This window comes from Atta cephalotes, assembly GCF_000143395.1.
Source record: "Atta cephalotes unplaced genomic scaffold scaffold00037, whole genome shotgun sequence".
In the NCBI taxonomy this organism is placed as follows: Eukaryota; Metazoa; Arthropoda; class Insecta; order Hymenoptera; family Formicidae; genus Atta; species Atta cephalotes.
Window position 1 is genome coordinate 417,527 of NW_012130101.1, and position 6,273 is coordinate 423,799.

General features: G+C 27.9%; 1 pseudogene; it reads left to right on the forward strand.

Moving 5' to 3' along the window:
• LOC105621811 overlaps window positions 1-6,273 on the forward strand; it is a 17,259-nt pseudogene that overhangs the window by 10,216 nt on the left and 770 nt on the right.

Sequence of the window (6,273 nt, forward strand, 5' to 3'; positions counted from 1 at the left end):
GTAACCAGTTTTTTACAATAAAGCCTCGAATTTCAGAAAAAAAACGGCGGAAGCAAAGTTGTACACCTAATAATATCAATTTGTAGATTATTAATAATTATAATTTTTAAATGAAGAATTAATTATTAAAAAAATATATATTACAAATTTTGTTCTGAATGCTTTAAGTGACTACAAAGATGAAAAAATTAAGTTAGTTTTATGTTGATTTGTTATTTTATATTTTGAACATTATTTTATATTTTAGATTCCATATCATTCTGCAAGAAATTCAAGACAACTTTGTTCAGCATTTAAATACTCTTTAAAATATTATAATACATATTCCGAAGATTTGTATATGTACACTACGGAATATTTTCACATTTCATTATATAATGAATTGTACATAATTATGCAAATTTTTACATAATTTTGTATAGTGATGTTTTTATATATGAAATGTGATTACACGGAAAAAAATTTTTTTACCGGGAAACTATAAATTGACAGAAATCTTTAGTTAAATAAAAAATTTTTATTTTTTATTTTTTGCAATAACAAATAGAAAACTTTTTTATAATTTTTTATAATTTCATAATTAAATAATTTTTTAATAATTTAATAATCAAGAAACTTTATATTCTTATTAAACATTACAAAATCATAGAAAGTATCTAAATTTCTTTTGTAATTATATACTACTATTAATAATAACATAAAATAACATAAATAATAACATAATAATAACAAAAATATGGGAATATGTGTGCGACAATGTACGCGCGCGTATGTGTCTCACAATTAGAGATGTTTCAAATGATTGATTACATAATGAATGATTCTAATTTATATTAAGCTGTTTTATTCAGTTTTATTACAATTTTCACAGAGTTTTATTACAATTTTACAGAGAGAGTTTTGTCTTATCTTTTTTGTAAAAATCAATCAAAAAAGAAAAATTTCTATTGCGCGTATGTATTAATGGATGTATGAACAGAGCGAAAGAAAGTGAAAAAATCTATTACTCAATTTATAATTATTTTTAACAACACTATTGTAGTTATTACGATTGAACACAGCAGCCATGAATCAAATCGATATCAGATTATGAACCTTCTCAGCAATAATGTTATTCGCTATTCAATTAACAATGTACCTGAATTACATATAGATCTTTTATGATAATCCTTTTTCTCGTCAAAGTATTTGTTCCGCACTAATTCTAACTACATTCCGCAGTAATTAAACAGCTCTTTGATCGCATACTCTTGAAAAAAAGTCATTTAAATTTATTAACCTCTTTTGTAGATTATTGACAAATATAAATTTTAATTGTAGTATAATTCGTAGAAACTACAATATATCGATTATATGCATATAAGCTATTTGTGTACATTTTACAACTTCATGAATTAGTTTAGACTGTAAAGACGTCCCAGATAGACAAATAAGGGCAATATGTTATCATTTTGCTGTCACTTATTCCGCATTCAATTTCTCCAAACTAAAGGTATTTTTGCACAACTGTCTGTTCTGATGTCACGTAAAGTCTTCCTTAGAATTTAACAAACTGCTAGCAAGTTGTCATCATGCATGGCGTGCCATCAGTTTGCTATTAACGTGACGAGTATATTCCTGCTATTGCACATTAGAATTAAGAATTTTATATGTAACTAGTAACAATTACAATAGATCTTTCAAATCTTCATTGCATCATCAATCATTATCAATCGACATGTACATCTTTGTGGTGAATATAAAAGAAGATATATTTTAACAAGTGTTATAAATTTTTCTAAATCTTTAATCTATACATAATTTTATTTAAATAAAAGAAAAATGTCTAATATTTCCTAATTTCAAAATTTTTAACATTCTTTAAAGTTTCTTTTTGATTAATTGGTAAATTTTTCAAGTAGCAAATGTGTGCATCTTGACGAAGGATTTCCGACAATTTCCGCAGGGAGACATGACGATGGTCGACGATAGAGGTGTATCTTTATCCGGTCACCAAACAGAGCGAATCAATCTCGCGAGAGCGATTTATAGACAAGCGGATATCTATTTGCTTGACGATCTCTTTAGCGCGATGGATACGTGTTGCTAGGCATCTCTGTGGGAAGTGCATCATCGAATATCTCCATGGCAAGACAAGGATACATATTAATTGTAATTCCTTAAAATTCCATGGCGGATCATCGTACTGGATCGAGTAAGTAACAAAGAATATTCTTTAGATATTTATTAAATTTATTAAATTAAAAAAATGTTTAATTTTTAAAGTTTGATTTTTTAATTTGTTTTAAAAGTAAAGAATTTAGACATAATAATGACAAAAACAAATTTAACTTATTGCTGAATGAATAATTAAAAAATTTTTTTATTATTATGAAGATAAACATTATTTTATTAATAACACATAAAAATTATATAATTTCATAATTAAAATAAATAATAAGGTTTTTTTAAATGAAAAAGTGACACGAAACTTTTGAACATTTAATTTATATATAATTTACATACAATTAATTAAAAGATGATTAAATATTTTTTAAATTAAATATTCTGATTTTGTTTCCTAAGGGTTTCGTAAAAATGCAAAGAAATTATAACGAATTAGTATAATCAAATAAAGATTTCATTGAGATGTTGGATAATTTGAACCAAGCGCAGAGAAAGGAAGAGGACATAAGAAGAACTTTGGATGTCTAAAAGACTCACAATAACGAGACAAATGTCAAAATTATCGATTACAAATTCCATCATTGTAAGATGATTACACACGTTATTTATAATAAAAAAAAATAGAAGTTGAAAAAAAAATATTTTACATTATTTTTTATTTTTGTTCAATAAAAATAGATAGCACAAAAAATAAAATGTAAAATAAAAATAGAAAAAAATAACATAAATAAAAATAAAATAATTTAAAAAAATATCTGTATTTTCGCGCATTAAAAATTTCTAATATATCTTCACTAATTATTATCAATTAATAAAACGCGGGAGAAATTTTTAAATTAAGATTCAAAAAAGTTAAGTTGTTTTCAAATATCTACTAATTTTCTTAACACTATTTTCTTTTAGTTTTTAAATAATTTAAACTGAATTAACTTCATCAGATTACATCTATTGAGAAAAATATAAAATTCAAATAATAAGATTATTATTTTGCTATCATGTATGTAGCATACTGATGATTTGGATTATGTGAAGGATATCCCAGAAGCTGAGATGACGGCACACGGTCGAATAACCGGCAGAGTATAAAAGAAATATCTGCATAATAATTTCACGCTAGCCGTACTGCTGAGGATCATCATCAGTCAGATCGCCACTACTGAGAATGAATACTGGACTATCTTGGCTGTCATACTGGACTATCTTGGAAGATGTCAGGCGTATTGAAAATATTAGTGTCAAACAATTCGCGAACATGTACAATAATAATTTCCTTGGGTCGATCTTCATCGTTAAATCTGGATGGTCTGCTGAGCATTACGGATCCCATATACATGTATATTATATTATATTATATTATATATTTGTGTAACTTATGCCAATTGTATTAATTGAAAGCCATTCTAATTATAAGCTCGAAATAAGTGATTCTGCTTAATTTGTTTAGAAAATTAGCGAGAATTTTCATTGTAAATTATCGAATTTACGTCGATTTCGATTCTTGGACTTGTAATTTTTTTTCTTGATTCTTACAGAGAATTAACGATTTTTGTATTCCAGGAAGAATTTTAAACAGATTTTTGAAGGATATGGGCATCATGGATGTGTGGCTGCCCAAATTGATATTGGACGTGATCCAAGGGTTTTAGTATGTGATATAATGATATCAGAGATGATAATTAATCATGCTGGATGCTGATATTGATAGCTATACTAATCGTCTTGTTCTCTTTTCTTCGCTATGAAATCCTATATGAAGATTGGACAAGATCTCAAACGTCTTGAAGGCGTAAGTACATTAGAGCAAGTAACACGTTAGAAAAAAGATATATTATATCCTTGGGATTTAAATTCGTGGACTCCTGCCAACGAATTCGTATCTTAAAGTTCTTATTTCCTGAAATTTAATCAATTCTTTAGAAGTTTTTTGAATGTTTTTGCGTTTTCAATGAAGAGTCCCATATTACAAGATCGTCACAACGGTATTTCTTTTTAACATGCGCGATAGCTTTTGCTGTCTTTGCGGATTTAATAATGTATCTGTTCCTCGCCTGCTTTTCTCTAATACTAATGAATGAGATTGGTAATTTTATATCTAATTAATTAATAGGTTCTTAGTTAAAAGAGATAAATTTTTTTCTAAGGATTTCATAAAGATGCAAAAGACTGCAATTTAGAAGAATTAATTAACATAATAAATAAGCTTTTAGTTGCAATCCTTATTTCTGTGTGTGATTCTTTTTCTCTTCAAATTATTAAGTTTTTTCTTTGTTCTTTATACTACAGGCAATGTAACTGGCAGCAAAGCAAATCTAGCAATATCGCAGTCATTGATCTTAATTATTTGTCTACAATATACCATAAAACAATTTAGCGAGTCAGTGTCACTAATGACACCTCCGTGGAAAGGATTCTTCAATACACGAATCTTCCTAAGGAGGAACCTACTACCTCGGACAATCCACCGCCACTATCATCTCAAGGACAACTGATTTTGAAGGGTGTCAACATGAAATGTCATATGGATGATTCACCAGTTTTGAAGATATAAAATAAACCAACTGTTCTTACAAATATTATTTGTGTTTTATTACATAATCGGGTTTTAGAATCTGAATGTATTCATCGAACCTGGCTGGAAAGTTGAGGTGGTTGGACAAACCACTGGCGCTGGTAAGTTCTCCTTGATTTTCGCTTTTTTTGCTTGTTCAGTGAAAATCTAGATGACGAAATCAAGATCGATAGTTAAGATAGTATGGATAGTTAAGATAGTGGGCCTGAGTGAACAAAAAAGCCTGCGCTGCAAAATCTCCATTATACCATAGGAACCTATGTTCTTTTCCAAAACAATCTGGATCCGTTTAATCAGTATGATGACTTGAAGCTGTGGAAAGTGTTGCGAATGATGTCATGCTGGATTATGATATTTTCTCTGGCGATCATAACTTCAGTATCAGAGGCAACTCATATGCCTGGCCAGAGCCATCCAGAGAAACAATTGTTTACTCGTTCTCGATGAAGTCATGGCCAATATTGATTTGCAGTGAGACTTTACGATTCTTTAGGATTGTATTTAAATATCATTTGATGAAGACAATAAATTTTGATTCATTAATTATATATTAATAAATTCTCAATAACAAATAAAGTCACAATAATCGCAACAAAGTTATGATGAGATGCAAATATTTGTCACGAATGTGATATAACAATAAAATTATTGTTACTGTGCGAATGTCCTTTGCTTTGTTACAGATGTGACATTATACAGATGAATTAAAAATTATTTATTATGTTATGACACATACAGATCAAGATAATAATGTGGTGTTTGATGATTTTACAGTAACATCACAAGTTATGATGTGATTGAGAGTTTATTGTAATACTCAGCAAACGAGAATAGATATGAATTGAAATGGATTCAGATTTGCAGAAATATTGATTTATGAATATTAAAATGAATACTTTTCAATCTTAAATCTTTTATTCATTTATAGGAATTGCATGGAGCGTATCTTTAAACCTTTCAATCTAAAAATAATATTAGCTTTTTCTGTGTAAAAACATACAATTGTGAATACTTCAATTCAAAATTTTGATTAGGTAATGCAGTTTTTCAATCCTATTGCATCCAATTAAATCTAATTGAATCCAATTGAATCCAAAAAAAATATTCGCTATTTAAAATACGCATTCGGATAGAAAAAAATTTCAATCCATTTTAATCCATTCTCGTTTACTGAGTATGAACATGACTTTTTTGCTGTGAGGTATAGCAATAAATTATCATATGTAAATAATTCAAGCTTTCTAAGCTTTATTAAGTTGCTACTTTTGCGAATGATTGCGAATGATATAAAGTATTTTCACAGTATGTTACCAGGATACATCAAGTTACAGTACGATAAACATTCATTTTGTAATAAATTCAAGATTAATAGAAATCAAATCTTTTTAAATTAAGTCGGATTGACATTTCCATCAAAATTGTATATATTTTGTATCTGTAATTTGCAACGCACAAGAGGGAGAGAGAGAGAGAGAGAGAGAGAGAGAGAGAGAGAGAGAGAGAGAGAGAGTATTAACTAATTAATATATTATTAATTA